Consider the following 14143-nt stretch of genomic DNA (forward strand, 5'->3'; position numbering starts at 1 on the left):
GTTGTCCACTGCTGTGGGGTGGGGGAAGGACTTGCAGAGTCACCACTAATGGGTAAACAGGGTTTCTGTGGGGGAAATGAAAATGCTCTAAAATCGATTATGGGGATGGCTAGCACAACTCTGGAAATATAATTTTAAAAAATCATTGATTTTTGAAAGGATGTACACTTCGAAAGGATGGGTTTTCTGGCAGGTGAATTATGTCAGAAGGATGAGGAAGAGGGAGCAGCGGAAGGGGATGGGGGAGTGGCAGGGAGGAAGGGAAGAAGCAGGACAAGGGCAAGAACAGAGCGATGGAATATCCCAGTGAGTTCAAGGCACTTGAGGAGGCTCCAGCGAAGCCCAGGCCATGGGGCTGGGGAGGGGTGAGGCCAGAGAGTTATCAGGGACTAGAAGTTCGCAGAGGGACAGCATGTTAGTCCAAAGCATGCAGTCGGCGACTTGCCACGTGAGCCGTACAAATCAAGCGGAGTCTCGCGCAAAGTGGGAGAGAGATCACTTTCTGAGTTGGAAAGAATCCGGGATATTTACCTGTATGAACCGCGCCAATCGGTTTTCCTGCTGGGTCTAGTCAACAGAAGCCGCTGATGGGGTACGAGACCAGGGTGTCTACTTCCCCAGCTCCCACCCTACCCGGCCACAGACCTCCGCCACCACAGAAGCCCTGATTCCCCCGTCTGTCCCGTGAGAGCATCTGCGTCACTGCGTGGCCGCCCTTTGTTTTCATGGGAATCAGCCATCCACCAACACAGTTGATCGACACACTCCATTTAGTTCACGAAAATCTGCTTTCATAACCCCTAAAAACTCACTTTGTTGGCGCCTAGTCACACTGATCTGCGAAAAGTCAGTGGAACCCGCAGCAGTAGCCTGAGATGATTGCGCACAAAAAAGGAAGGATGGAGAGAGAGAAAGAAGCCACCTCTAGGTGCTACGGAGCCTGCTGACTCTGTGCTCAGCACTTTTCTGTGCGCTAGATGAGGCCTCAGTGCCTGCCCTCAATGTGCCTCCAGCCTTCCTCGGGGAGACGTGCAGTGCCAGAGGCCAGAACTGCGGAAGACCATCGTCCACAGGCGTATGGACAGCCCAGAAGTCAGGATGTGGCCGTGCTCACTAGGCAAGCTTCAGAGAGGAGCCAAGATTCGAACTTGGCCTTTAAGGGATGTGTTCATATTTTTTTTCAATAACTGGAAGAAGCAAGGATCATTTAAGTGGGGAAAGGAACAGAGCAAAGCACAGGGGCAGTGACACATACAGCTCAGTCAGGGGACCATGGCGAGCAGGGACCTGCATCCCAAAGTTATGCAGAGTGAGGCCTTGTAGATACACCGCAGTTGATTGCTGGTGATGAAGGAAGACGAGGATGGTATCAGGAGAGGGAAGAGAACTCTCTTTTAATGGCATGGATCAGCTCCATCCATGGGAGGAATGAATTGTTCTTGCAAAACTAGGTAGGACCAGCAAAGGATTTTCACTTTTCCTACCTGCAAATCATTAAGCCTAGAATGAGTGTTTCTAAGGGCTTCCCAGTGCAGCTCCCTGGACAAGGGCCCCTGCCTGGTTGCGTGGTTGGTGTCCCTAGAGACAGATGGACATCAGAGGCATGTCTCTGCTCGGCCAATGGAGGCCACGTCACCACAGCCCAGAGTCGGAGAGGGCGCTTGCGCATACGATTCTGGGGATCTTAAATGGGACCTGCTAAGCTAGTAAGCTTGCCCATGGACATGGTCATCTAAATGTGCTCAAGGGTGTTGCCCCCGAGCTTTATCTGTAAGAGCAGCAGCTTGGAAACATCCCATATTTCCACCTGTAGGAGACCGGAGTAATAAATTGAGGTACCTGCGTATTAGAAAGAGGTAGATCTAAGTGTGCTATGATTCTTTTTTTTTTTTAAGATTTTATCTACCTATCTATCTATCTATTGGAAAGAGAGTGAAAGAGCAAGAGAGGGAGAGAGAATCTGAAGAAGACCCCATGCTGACCGCAGAGCCTGACGTGGGTTCAATCCCACAACCCCGAGTTTGTGACCTGAGCCAAAATCGAGAGTCGGACGCTTGACCGACTGAGCCACCTAGGTGCCCCTAAGTGTGCTACAACTCTTAACTAAAAAGAGCAAATGGCCAAACAGCATGATTCCAAGTCCTTTCTCCTTTAATGAATATATGTATATGGGTGCATATCTATACACACATACAGATATTTATATATTTCTATATGTCCATATAAAGGGGTGTACAGACTTGCAAAATAATGTAATGGTTAAGAGCACAGGGGCACCAGGGTGGCTCAGTCGGTTAAGCCTCCAACTCTTGGTTTTAGCTCAGGTTGTGATCAGCAACGCGGTGAGATTCAGCAGCGCGTCAGGCTTGTGCTGAGTGTGAAGCCTGCTTAAAATTCTCGCTCTCCCTCTGCTTACCCCCTGCTCCCTCGTGCTCTCTCCAAAAAAATTTAAAATAAACAAATAAATAAATACAACTAACTACAGTTAACTCTTGCACAACATAGTGCTGACACCCCGTGCAACGGAAAACCCATGCCCCGCCCCGTGTAACTTTTGACTCTCCCAAAACTTAACTACTAATAGCTACTGTTGACAGGAAGCCTTGCTCATAACATAAACAGTCAAATTAACATATATTTTGCACGTTATATGTATTATATACTGTATTCTTACAATAAAATAAGCTAGAGAAATATAATTTAATTAAGAAAAGTGTATGGGGCGCCTGGGTGGCTCAGTCATTAAGCGTCTGATTTCAGCTCAGGTCATGATATCAGGGTCCTGAGATCAAGCCCCGCATCAGGCTCCCTGCTCCACGGGGGGCCTGTTCTCCCTCTCCCACTCCTTCCACTTATGTTTCCTCTCACATTGTGTCTCTGTCAAAAAATAAGTAAATAAACTCTTTATTTAAAAAATCGTATTGAGGGACGCCTGGGTGGCTCAGTTGGTTGGACGACTGCCTTCGGCTCAGGTCATGATCCTGGGGTCCCAGGATCGAGTCCCGCATCGGGCTCCCGGCTACGCGGGGAGTCTGCTTCTCTCTCTGACCTTCTCCTCGCTCATGCTCTCTCTCACTGTCTCTCTCTCAAATAAATAAATAAAATCTTTAAAAAAAAAAAATAAAAAAAAATAAAAAATAAAAAAAATAAAAAATCGTATTGAAAAAACATTGACAGTACTGTACTGTATTTTTTTTAATCTGCATATAGGTGGACTCATGCAGCTCAAACCTATGTTGTTCAAGGGTCAGCTGCATTTTTTTAAGTTAACATATAATATATTATTTGTTTCAGGGGTACAGGTCTGTGAATCATCAGTCTTACACAATTCACAGCACTCACCATAGCAGATATCCTCCCCCAAGTCCATCACCCAGCCACCCTATCCCTCTCCCCCAACCCCCCAGCAACCCCCAGTTTGTTTCCTGAGATTAAGAGTCTCTTATGGTTTGTCTCCCTCTCTGGTTTCATCTTCGTTTTTCCCTCCCTTCCCCTATGATTCTCTGTCTTGTTTCTCAAATTCCACATATCAATGAGAACATATGACGTGAGATCATATGACTATGACAATTATCTTTCTCTGATTGACTTATTTCACTTAGCATCATACCCTCTAGTTCCATCCATGTCATTGCAAATGGCAAGATTTCATTTTTGAGGGCTGCATAGTATTCCATTGTATGTATGTGTGTATGTATATATATGTATATATATATACCACATCTTCTTTACCCATTCTTCTGTTGATGGACATCTAGGCTCTTTCCATAGTTTGGCTATTGTGGACATTGCTACTATAAACACTGAGGTGCACATTCCCCAATCAGCTGTATTTTTAAAAAACAAAGTCCACCACCCGCTCTGAGCCACTATCCTGCCCCTGAAATGTTTTTCCTCAAACTTGGCTCATAAAAAACTTTCTCAAATGCTGACTCACAACCAAAGCTCACAGCTGAGGAGATTCATGAAAGTTTGCCTTTAAAAAAAAGTCCCTATTTCCACCCTGCACCCACAGTGTGGTGGGGGCAGAGCAGAGAACATGGAACCTCAGGGTCCTGCCTCCCTGGGCCACCGTGCTGTCCCCCTGCTGTGCGTGCAAAGGTAGGAAGCTGTGAATGGCGAGCCCCACTAGAGTAGTGGATCAAGCCCCAGGCTCGCTAGCTTCTTCCTATATCTGAGATGAGGACTCTTGGGTCCCCTCCTAAGAGGTCTCAATATTTAATTTAAGAAAATACCACTTTTTTTGGCTCTTGCTATTTGCACAAGTGTTGAGTTACAAATTCAAATGGCAGAGAAGGATATAGAAATAAAAGGAAAGCCCCCTCACTCCAGCCCTAAGCCTCCCAGAATATTTTCTGTGCATTTGCAGACACCATGTCTCTCCCCCTTATCCTTATGTCCCCCGAGCCCATCACCATGCCCTGCACAGAGTAGGTGCTCATTTCAACCTGCTGGGTGACAGTGAATCTGTGAGGAAGCGAATAATGGTGGCAACTTCCCCACTTTCCATCTTTGGTTTCAGGGTGCTGATTTTGACCGTGGAGTTCAGGTGGGACCAATAGTCAGTCCTAGCCCCTAAGAATCCTGGGGACAAAGGTGTCTGTGCCGAATCCTCCTAGAGGGAACACTGCTCTGGTCTGTGTCTTCAATCTTCATCTCTGTAGTTCATGCTGCCCACTTAGGAAGGTGGGTGCTGAGGAGAAGGTAGGGCAAGGGGATCAAAAAAACAGAAGCCTGGGGCACCTGGATGGGTCAGTTCATTGGGCATCTGCCTGTCCGGTTTCAGCTCAGGTCGTGAGCTCAGGGTCCTGGCATTGAGCCCTATGTCGGGCTCTGCACTCAGCTAGGATTCTGCTTGAGAGTTTCTCTCTCCCTCTCCCTCTATCCCTCCCACACTCACTCTTGTGCTCTCTCTCTCTCTCTCTCTCTCTCTCAAATAAATAAATCTTTTAAAAGATTTTTTCAAAATTTTTTCATTTGAGAGAGATAGTGAGCGAGAGCACAAGCAGGGAAGAGGGACTGAGGGAGAGGGAGAAGCAGGCTCCCTACTGAGCAGGGAGCCTGTGGGGCTTGATCCCAGGACTCTGGGATCATGACCTGAGCTAAAGGCAGATGCTTAACTGACTGAGCCACCCAGGTGCCCCAATAAATAAATCTTTTTAAAAAAAGAAAAGGGGGTACCTGGGTGGCTCAGTGGGTTAAGCCTCTGCCTTCAGCTCAGGTCATGATCTCAGGGTCCTGGGATCGAGCCCCGAATCGGGCTCTCTGCTCAGCGGGGAGCCTGCTTCCTCCTCTCTCTCTGCCTGCCTCTCTGCCTACTTGTGATCTCTCTCTCTCTCTTTCTGTCAAATAAATAAATGAAATCTTTAAAAAAAAGAAAAAGAAAAAGAAAGAAAGAAAAAGCAGAAGGCTGGATCTGAGACACATGAGAGAGGAAGAGACCATTTGGCAGCCGCTGGAAGGGATGGCGACTCCCTGTGCCCCATGCCCGGCTATTAGTGAACAGTTATCCGTGCCTCTGTGAGTAGTTACCAAGGCTATCAGTGAGTGGTCATCAGTGTTTCACTGAGTGGTTATCAGTGCCTCAGTGAGCGGTGGTCAGTGCCTCAGTGGGCAGTGATCAGCAGTTCAGTGAGTGGTTATCCTTGCTTCAGTGAGCGGTCATCATTGCCTCCAAGCGTATCAGTACCTAAGCCTAAGTCATCAGTACCTCAGTGAGTGGTTGGTCATCAGTACCTCAGTGAGTGGTCATCGGTACCTCAGTGAGTGGTTGGTCATCAGTACCTCAGTGAGTGGTTGGTTATCAGTACCTCAGTGAGTGGTCATCGGTACCTCAGTGAGTGGTTGGTCATCAGTGCTTCAGTGAGTGGTCATCAGTGCCTCCATGAGTGGTTGGTTGTCAGTGCCTAACTGAGTGGTGATCAGCAGTGGTTATCCTTGCTTCAGTGAGTATTTGGTTATCAGTTTTTCAATGAGTGGCCATCAGTGCCTCAGTGGGTGGTCATCAATGCCTCCATGAGTGGCTGGTTATCAGTGCTTCAGTGACTGGCCATCCATGCCTCAGTGAAGCGTCATCAGTGCCTCAGTGAGTGGTTACCAAGTCTATCAGTGAGTGGTGATTAGTGCTATGGTGAGTGGTTACTGATTGTGTAAAGTCTGTGAGGAAAGAGCAGAGAACTGAGAGCTTCTGGCCACTATGAAATTATAGCAGGTGGATCTTAAGTGCACACTAACTGGACTTCCAGAAGGGTCGCCCTGAGGGTTGGGAGGCAGCAAGGCAGCAGAGAACTGACCCCAAATCAAATGGGCAGACCATTTCTACAGTAGTCTTGCCGGCTGTACCCCCATGTTATCACATGCATTTTTGACCCAATAATTTCACTGCTAGGAACTTCACTTGTTTTTTCTTTGCAAAATTGCCCAAACAAGAATATACCTCGTTCATACTATCACCAAATGAGAAACAGCATAAATGTCCCTGGAGAGGGGAACAGATAAGTGAATCATGGTTCATCCAACAGTGGAACACCATGCAGCCATTAAAAAGGACGATGAAACCTTTCTTTGTTGACATGGGAAGAGATCAGCAATCTATTTTTAGTGGAGAAAAAGCATATTACAGAACAACATGGACAGATGATCTCACTTATTTAAAATAGGGTATGTGTGTGGGTGTGCGTGTGCGTCAAGGGATGTCTGACAAAGTGGTCCCCTAAAGCAGGGGTTGCAAATTTACATGTATGCATGGATCCAGTGATGTGTGCCCAGAAGAGGTCAGGGTGAGCAAGAGAGTCTGTGTCCCATCTAAAGGGGCTTCTGATACTCATCCATGGGAATACAGACTCCATCTTGTCAGATCTTCCCATTTGTTTGAGAAAAACTGGAAATTCAGGCTTCTATAAGAAGTACATGAGGGGCACCTGGGTGGCTCAGTGGGTTAAGGCCTCTGCCTTTGGCTCAGGTCGTGATCCCAGGGTCCTGGGATTGAGCCCCGCATTGAGTCCCACACTGAGCCCCGCATCGGGCTCTCTGCTCAGCGGGGAGCCTGCTTCTTCCTCTCTCTCTGCCTGCCTCTCTGTCTACTTGTGATCTCTGTCTGTGAAATAAATAAATAAATCTTTAAAAAAAAAAAAAGTACATGATTTTTCAGTGCAGTGGGGAGAGACTTAGGAGCTGAACAAAACCCAGCTACAGGCCAGATTTAGCCAGGAGACCACCAGGTTGGAACCCTTGCCCAGACACTGGGATACCCTTAGACAGAGTCACCGGCATTGAAAGCCACCTCGTCTTAACCCTCAATATCTATCTCTGTGCCTCAGTTTCACTGTCTGGAAACCAAGGGAGTTGGGTTAGGTGGTCTCTAAAGTCCTCTCTAGCCCTGGCTATACGTCTAGAATGGTGACCTTTTGGGTCATAAATTTTTTTGAGGATTGGATCAAAACCTTAGTTTTTCTCTCAAGTAGGGAGAAATACACAGGAGTATGACATCAACCAACTTTATGTGTAATTTGGGGGGGGTGTCCAAATTTCTTGAGGCCTCCCTCAAATTCATTCATTTATCCATTCATTCATTTATAGTTACTGGATGCCTGCTCTATGCTAGTCATCCAGGCTGGGATATAGTGATGGGCAAAGTAGACATGATTGGCACCCTCATGGGACCCAGAAGCCAGTGTCACCCAGGTTGGGAAGTCCCGTCCTGGAGGTCAGTGGCTTAAGCAGGCTACTGGTGAGCCACGAAGTAGGGGACACAACACTGGTAACTGCTTTAAACAAAAGGCTCTAAAAAGTCCCCTATGAGTTCCCACCGTACTATGAGTACAGACCCACAGACTGAATTTTATCTCAAATAAAAACACATATCCCGGACTCCCATTTATCATTTTCTACCATTTTCTGAACATCAGTGACATGCCCCACGTTGTTCAGAAGGTAAAGGGACAGGGCGCCTGGGTGGCTCAGTTGGTTAAGCAACTGCCTTCAGCTCAGGTCATGATCCTGGAGTCCTGGGATCGAGTCCCACATCGGGCTCCCAGCTCCAAGGGGAGTCTGCTTTGCTCTCTGATCTTCTCCCCTCTCATGCTTTCTCTCACTGTCTCTCTCTCAAATAAATAAATAAAATCTTAAAAAAAAAAAAAAAGAAGGTAAAGGGATAGTTGATAGGTGGCAGAATATCTGGACCTGATCGAAAAGTCAGCCTGACTCCAGAGTTCATGTGACTTTCCACCAAGCTGTCCTGCCTCCACATAAAATCCGGGTGAATACAACAGTTACCAATGGTTAAATTTTCAGAATCAAGACTTAGGCCCCATGATGTGCCACCTAAAACATTTTAAATCTGGGCTGTCTTTGAAAGCGGTACCTCTTCTTAAATCCATCCCGTTGCCCCTGACAGATTCCCACACTTTGAAGACATCCCCCCCCACCCCAAAGCTAAGTTTCCCTGTCTTCAGTAGGTTAGCATCCTTCAGGATTTATTAAGTACCATGTGCTAGGTTGAAGAATGTCAGATGTACATGGTGCCTGGCTGTACCATGGTGATAGGCAGAGGCCGGCAGTCAGGGAAGATTCTCCAAGCCCTTAGTAACATTGCTCTGACTTGGAGTTCCTCCCCGACATCGGGATGGGCGTGCAAGGAGTCCTCTGCATTCCCAGGCACTCCAGGAATAGCCAGAGGTATGTTCCACAAAGAACATTCCACACGAGAAACCACAGATTTAGCTGAGGATGATAACATCCGACTCCAGAAGTCAGTGACATGACTGAGACATGGGAATGAAGGGCAGAGTTTATCTAGAAAGCCCTTCTGGACCTATACTACATTTTATGCCCTTTAGACAACCATTACAATGAAAGAATGTTCACATATGCTTTGATAGCAAAGTTCCACTTGGAGGCATTTTTTTTTTAAAGATTTTATTTATTTATTTGAGAGAGAGACAGTGAGAGAGAGCATGAGTGAGGAGAAGGTCAGAGAGAGAAGCAGACTCCCCGCGGAGCCGGGAGCCCGATGCGGGACTCGATCCTGGAACTCCAGGATCATGGCCTGAGCTGAAGGCAGTCGTCCAACCAACTGAGCCACCCAGGCGTCCCCCCACTTGGAGGCATTTTTAAGAAAATCATCCAGGGGGGCGCCTGGGTGGCTCAGTGGGTTAAGCCTCTGCCTTCGGCTCAGGTCAGGATCCCAGGGTCCTGGGATCGAGCTCTGTATCGGGTTCCCTGCTCAGTGGGAAACCTGCTTTGCCATCTGCACTCCGACTCATGTCCCCACTCAAATAAATAAAATCTAAACACACACACACACACCAGAAAATCATCCATGATGTTCCCAAAGAGTTATACACAAGGATGTTCATCATCATGTTGGAAATGATCTAAATGTCCAACAGTAGTGGATTGGGAAGGTAAATTTTGGAACAGCCAAATAATGAAATAGCGAGCAACCTCTAAGAGTGTCGTAGAAAATATCACAATGAGTGGAGAAATGTCCGTGCTAAAAAGGAGAAGTCAGGTCATAGAGAATAAATATCTAGAGCGAGTCGTTCCATTTGTTAAATCTCCCATCAGTCCATTTTTGAAAATGGAAAGAAGCCTCTCAAAATGTTCCTAGTGAGTAGTAAGATAAAAAACAATTCACAAAATTGTCTTTTATTCAGCATTTTCCAAATATTTAATAAGGAACTTGTAATATTGTTTGCAATCAAGAAAAAGCTATTTAAAAAGGGAGGGGGGTGTTCCATAAATTTTCCCAATGCAATTTAATTCCATCTTGCCCAAGTCTGTGGTCTGCAGAACAAAGGTCCAGGATGGCAACACTCTGTGGGGGCAGCCAATTTTCTCCCCACGGGAAAAGTAAAGGAGATTTCTCCTTCCCTGGGCATTTAGCAGTAATAAAAGAATGCATCTCACTGACTGAGTTAAAACAGAGACACCCCCCCCACCCACCCAATAGCAGGGCACCAGTTTAGGGCAGGAAAGAGACAGGGAGATGAGGCTAAGTTGAATGGTGACATTTTTGACGTGATAGAAATCCAGCCAGTATCCACAACATTCTGAGGCTCCTAAGGGCTGGGCATCTGTGAACTGGTGCAGGAATCAGGACCTTTCAGACCCTGGCAGGAGGTGAACTTGTTCATTTGCACAGAGAGGCTGCGGTGAGTGTCAGAGCCAGGGTCTCCAGCTCCCGAAGTCTAGAAGCCTCTGAGCTGGGAGCTGGGACTAGTTCATCCCTACATCCCTGCATCCCAGCACCTGGCTCATAGCTGGTGCTCAGTGCATTGTGCAAGTACATGACAAGGAGCAGAGTCCTCCCTACTGTGTCACATCTAATTCTCCCCCTCCCCCCTGCAAAGCACCTGCTCACTCACTATCCGCACTTGTGAATCCCGTTACTGATGAAAGCCTCTCTGAGCTTGTTTTCTCACCCCCTACTTCCTATTGAACTTGGAACCAACTTGGGCTCCGTGCCACGGCCTCATGTAGCCACTCCCTGCCTCTCAGACTTCTTCTTCCCCAAGTTCATGTGGCTTTAGCCACACTCCTCGGGTTTCTTTCTTACTCAGACACACGGAGCAAAGTCTCACCTCCCAGATCACTGGTCTTCCTATCATGTCCCCCAGAACGCCCTTCTTGCAAGCCTCCTTGTCATTCAAGTCACGGGTCCCCTGGCTCCTCCTGAAAGTACCCATCCCTAACCACTCATGTAGGTGAGGAGTCCCCTGGGCTCTCTATTACACTGCCTTCCCAGAATACCTTCAGAGTCCTTGGCACTTCCTGAAATTATCTTTGTGTCAGATTGTGTGATCCAAAAATGGCCACATTATCTCCTATCCCACGTGCTATGCCAGAACCTTGCCACTGGCTCCCAGGGAGATGTCTTAATTCCATTCCCCTGGAACATGCGCCGGCTGGTGACTTCCTTCTAACCTAATCAAATTATGAAGCCGGGTCAGAAGAGGCCAAGTGGCTTCCACCTTTGTCCCCTGGAAGCTTGGTCTTGGGGCTCTTTGTCACCAGGTCAGAATCTAACCACGGTGAGGCCGCCATGTTGTGGAAAAGCCTGGGCCACAGAGGAGATGAATGCAAATTCCCCACGACCTCCTCCCCATGCCCAGCATGATTCCAGCCCCCACCCAGCCTGGAGCAGAGAGAGGTCACCCCTATGCCACGTCGGAATCACTAATGCACAGAATGTGTAAGCATAATCAGACAATTGTTTTAGACCATGAGGATTTGGAGTAACTAGTTATAGAGCAATAGTAACCAGAACAATCTGTATTAACTTATCATCGGTCTTTCCCCACTAAAATGTACACGAGGGCAGGGCCTTCTATGTCATGGTCCTTCCTGTGACCACCACAATGCCCTTCACCTAGTAGGTCCTCCGTAATGATTAGTGAATAAGGGAAAGAAGCTGAATTTGGGATTACCTATCTTGCCTAGTTTCTGACTGATACATCTATCCATTACATAATCATTGCACACCTACTATGCGACAAGCAAGTCACACGCGGTGGGGCATTCCATTGTTCCCATGAAATCCTATCGCACTTAACACTGGTGATGACCAGAGGGAAAACAGAAGCCCCCACATCCCCCCCCCATAGGTCTGAAAAGCTGCCTGTCAAAAACCAGAGGTTGCCAAATCCACGCAGCCCACATCTGGGGGTGTATTTAATTATCCCCGGGTGCAGCTGTTTTTACACTGACAGCTCAGTCACTTGTGCCCTGGCCTCTCGCTAGGCAAGCGGGTGACTCCAGACAGGGACCATGTGGTGGGCAGACTGCCAAGGTCCTGCACATCTGGCCCCTTCCCGGGGGGTACCTCCCCAACAGCTGTCTCCTTCCTTTTGGATTGCTCCCTCCCCTGGTCTAGGCTTTCAGGCTCTAGAAGTAATCCTGGCAGGGATGCAGTAGGCTGGGTGGGAGGCTGGAGGGATGAGCCTCCGGGTTTAACTACTTAGTCCCCTAAGTACCTGCCAAGAACCAGTTAGCATGTCTGGCTGGCAGGCCAGGCCTTCATTAATTCATTAAAGCAGGCTGCTGCTGGCCCGTTGTCTTCCTTGTTGCTGACCATGTCGCCTTCTGGGCCTGCAGAGTCCTCTTCCTCCCCTTCTTCTTAGTCCCAAGGCAAGATTCTGTCCACCAGTGCCCCCTTCTCCCAGCCAGATTCCCTGGCTGTATTCTCTTTCCCTCCCTGCCCCCTCCCAAGGCACAGTTCTCCCTCTCCCCGCCCCCGCCAGCCAGTGCTCACCAGAAAGCATCTTTTGTTCCCTCTCCTGCATCTTTGCTGCTCAGTGACGGGTTAAATCACACCCATCTTCCTCTTGGCCTCCTCTGCCTCCAAGGAGTCTCCCCTGAGGCTCTCGCAGAAAGGGAATCTCGCTAGTACAAGAATTCACAGCTCATCACCCCCTCTGCTTGCTGTCCCGAGTCCTCTCCTCCCCTGCACCCCCAAATTATCTGGGGGGCCTGTATGCCCCAATTTCTGATGTTGCCACCAGTCCTTTGGGACGCAAGTGAACCCTGTCTGCCTCAGTTTCCTCTTTGAAATAATAAGAATGGCATTATCCATTTCGTAACAGCTCTGATGAGTGAGCTAAGTGCCAGGCACTGCACTGGGCACTTTTTTTTTTTAAGATTTTATTTATTTGACAGAGAGAGATCACAAGTAGAGAGAGAGAGAGAGGAGGAGGAGGAGGAAGCAGGCTCACTGCCTAGCAGAGAGCCCGATGCGGGACTCGATCCCAGGACCCTGAGATCATGACCTGAGCTGAAGGCAGAGACTTAACCCACTGAGCCACCCAGGCAGCCCCTGCACTGGGCACTTTAAATGGATGCTCTCCGATCAGCCTTCCAACAATCCTAGAAGAGGTACAGCTCCAGTTTAGGCTCAGAAAGGTTATGGTTCTTACCCAAGGTCACACTGTCCGCAAGTTTCTGGGCTAGGACTTAAATCCAGTCCCATCTGATCCCTAAAGTCATGCTTTCCCACTGTGCCATCCTGGCCCTGATTCCCCAAGAGGGCATGTAGGGATGGTGGGGAATTGCCCCCCTAACAGTGCTCTGGGAAAGGAAACTATTAAATGCACAATCATAAGCATGATAGCTCACATTTGTATCTGCTTCTTATGCATCTGGCACTGTTCTAGAACTCTCTGGATGTGAATTCATTTCACCCTCGTGACAACACCTTTGCCATAAAGTACTATTATTGTCCCCACTTAAAATATGGGGAACACTTAGTAACAGGTGTGTGTGTGTGTGTGTGTGTGTGTTTATTTAATGATGACTTCTGAAAGATGCATTGCTGGCTCACAGATGAGGCTCAGGACAAGTTTGTTGACACTGTTGTCCACATGGCCAAGCTCATCCTTAACGCCTAAGAGAAGAATTGCCTGCCCTATAGGGCTGACTCAGCGCCCCCGACCCCGGAAATACTGAAGGTTTCCTACAAGCATTCTCACTTCTCTAGGATAGGAAGGGTGGAGAGGACCACACATGGAACTCAACAAACTGTCTTTCTCCAGTGGATTTTCTTTCACTTCTTCCTAAGTTACGGGAGAGCCTAGGGGAAACATGGGTTTCCCCCCAATTAAGTCAAACGCACTCGCAAGGCCGGAGCTGTAGGCAGTAGGCGGCGGGAAAAGAACTCGAGTTTCTGGCATAGGGACCGAGGTTGGGAGCCCAAGGCCGGCGAACCCCGGATGGCAGCTCAGGAATCGGGTGGTCCACAATTCCATCGGTGTCCCCAGGGAGTGAAGCGCGGCGCTGCAGGAAAGCTGAGCCGGGCTTCCTGGGGTTAGGGCACCCGAGGAGGGAGAACTCTGGAGGGTGTGGTTGCAGGGGACGCCAGGCGGGAGGAAGAGGAACCCAGGGGTGGCCTGGAGTCGAGAAGCAGCCCGTAACTCTAGGGCAGAAGCGAAGTGAGGAGGGGGTCATAAACCCTACGCCGACAATGACCAATTACCTGCCGAGCCGCCCAGCAAAACTGCCATCGGACCCCTCCCCTGCTCGCGTAGAATCCCTGCCTACCCGCTCCTCCCCTGGCCCCGGGCGCGGAGAGGCACCCTGGGTCCTCCCCGCGAGCCCTACCCAAGGTCTCCCGCCCCCTCCCGGCCGGCAGCCTCCTCCCGCGGCGCTG

This window comes from Enhydra lutris, unplaced genomic scaffold (assembly GCF_002288905.1).
Source record: "Enhydra lutris kenyoni isolate GAN:26980312 unplaced genomic scaffold, ASM228890v2 scaffoldscaffold46, whole genome shotgun sequence".
Classification (NCBI taxonomy): domain Eukaryota; kingdom Metazoa; phylum Chordata; class Mammalia; order Carnivora; family Mustelidae; genus Enhydra; species Enhydra lutris.